Source organism: Marmota marmota, unplaced genomic scaffold (genome assembly GCF_001458135.2).
Source record: "Marmota marmota marmota unplaced genomic scaffold, marMar, whole genome shotgun sequence".
NCBI classification, from domain to species: domain Eukaryota; kingdom Metazoa; phylum Chordata; class Mammalia; order Rodentia; family Sciuridae; genus Marmota; species Marmota marmota.
The window spans coordinates 2643377-2645740 of record NW_025999869.1 but is presented as its reverse complement, the minus strand read 5'-3'; positions in this window follow the sequence as shown (position 1 = coordinate 2645740).

The following is a 2364-nucleotide window of genomic DNA, read 5'->3' as shown; positions in this document are numbered from 1 at the left end:
GGGGGGGGGGGGGGGGCTGGCTTCCCTGCTCCCCTTCCTGCAGGACTCCAGGGTGGAGTTGGATCCAGATCAGGTGGGTGTCTTTGAATAGTCCTCGGAGTCCCTCTTCTCTGGAGCACCGGTCTGTGCAGGCGGCAAGGGTGGCTTCCCCTTCTGGGCCACACCGAGGGGGTCCCAGAGTCCCTCTCCTAGCCTGTCCCAGCTACTTTCCCAGCCCCTTCCTCCCTCCCCAGGGTGGGTCCAGTGGGTCACAGAGGAGCAGGAAATCTGACTCCAGGTTTCTCCCAGGCCTTCAAGTGCTGTTCCCCGGGAGGTCTGGGGCCTCTGCAGGTTGTGCTTCTCCAACTTGCTAAATGACGAGAGTCACCTGCTACCAAGGCAGTTTTGCAGGCCTGGGTCTGCAGAACCCAGGGAAGGAGCTTCGAAGCCAGGGCTTGGGTCTATCCCAGCTTTAGCCTCTGTGTCTGCAGGAAAGCTCCGGAACTGTTGGGAGTATCTAAAGAGCCAGGGCTCTGGTGGAACCTTCTGGATTCAAGCAAGGACTCCCCCACTCCACACTACTGAGGGGGAGGTCTTAGGTGGGTGACGTCCTGGACTTGTCTGGGTTTCAATTTCCTCTTGGAAAATGGCAGAAGGGTATTTGAAGGGCCAATGTTTAGTGCTGGCCCTGGCACAGAGTAAGCGCCAACAGATGTTGGGCAACACTCCTTGCTGTTACCCTGTGCAGCTGTGGGTGGGGCAGGGTAGTAGTCCAGGGTGGCTCTGGGTGACCTGCCTGTTGGGTCTCTCCACTGCCCACTGTTTCTGGAATAAGCTGTCCTCTGAGAGCAGCAGAGTGGGGCCAGAGGGACAGACCGCTGGCCAGGGCCCAGCTGTCATTCCTTCCTGCTCCCAGGGAACCATAGCAGCTGATCTTCCAAGAGGTGGGCGCTAATGCTATCACTGCACTCTTTAACCAGTTAACCAACATGTCACAGTGATGGTTCCTTGTCAGCCCTGAGCTGGGCATGGAATGGCTCCGGGGCCCTCAGGCTCTGGAGCTGGGTTCCCTAGATTTGAAACCAAGTGGTGGCACTGACTAGCTGTGTGACCTTGAGCAAGTCACTCCCCTTCTCCCAGTTTAAGGTGAATTCTTCAGCTGTTTCCTAGGCTGAACTCAGAGGAGTAAAAGAGGATTAAATAAGTTCATTGTCAAGGGCTCAGAGTTAGGGTTGGCAGGAGGCAAATTCTGTGAGTGATATCTAAATGAAATCCAGGTCACAGGCCCCTTTCTTTGGGAGACCAATCTAGTAGGGTGGTCAGCAAGAGGTGGGGGCCTGGAGGTGTCCGGAGCAGGAATGTATCTTGGGAGGTAGGGAGACAGGTAAGGAACCAGAGGTGGCCCCCGGAGGCAGAGCCCAGCGCTGGATGGCTGCTTCTGAAGTCCTGGGAAGAAGGCGGGCCCTGCAGGTTCATCTAGTTTCAGTCAATGTAAGGAGAAATCTAAACCAGAGGACGGGAGCTCTTCCGATTTGGCAAAGCCTGCGCGGGCAGATAGGGGCTGACCAGCCGCTGCGGAGGCTGGGAGGGCGGGGGCCAGGCCTCCAACCTAGGGCCCCTGCAGCAAGGGGCCCGCGGAGGAAACAACTTAAACCCAGGCCGGGAAGCCTTCTTTAAAAATCAGTTTATTTCTGATTACTCTGAAACTTCTCTTGAGCTTTTTTGATTTCTTAAAAAATTAGTAAAAACCGTCGCGTGTCCCTGGCGCTCCAGGCCTGCAGAGCCCAAGCCACCCCGCCCCAACCCGAAGGCTTTCCACCAACTGGCTTCTCCTTTCTCTCCACTTCTCTGTCCTCTCCACTGTCCTCACCCCATCTCGTCTCGTCGTTTATATAATAATTGATAAACAAAACAACACCGACCCAATCGCGGCGGGCGGGGAGCCGCGGACCTTCCCCGCAGTGCGCTTTGGCTCCAGCTCCAATCCCCTTGGATGAGAGCCTGGGCGAGGGCTGAGGGCTCAGGAGCTGGGCCGGCCAGCCCCCTGGCGCCTCTCCCCAGAGCAACTCCCACTGCAGAGTGCGGCTGACCCGACCCCTGAGGCTGTCACACCATCGAGGGTCCGCTCCGTGCTGCGGCTGGGGCCAGTCCGAACTGGAGGGTCGCCTCTAATACGCCCGCTCTGGCCTCAAAGCCACGCTCCCCTCCGCCCTCCTGGAGGGGCTCGGCGCATTTCCTGGCCTCGCCTACCACGACCTGGCTTGGACCTCTTTGGTTTCCCAGTCTGCAAATGAGAATCGGTTATATCAGAAAAAGTTTCTAAAGCAAGTTGGTCCGACTCGGGCTTTTCGCTATCCTTCAGCAAACGCCCATCGTTGCTATCCC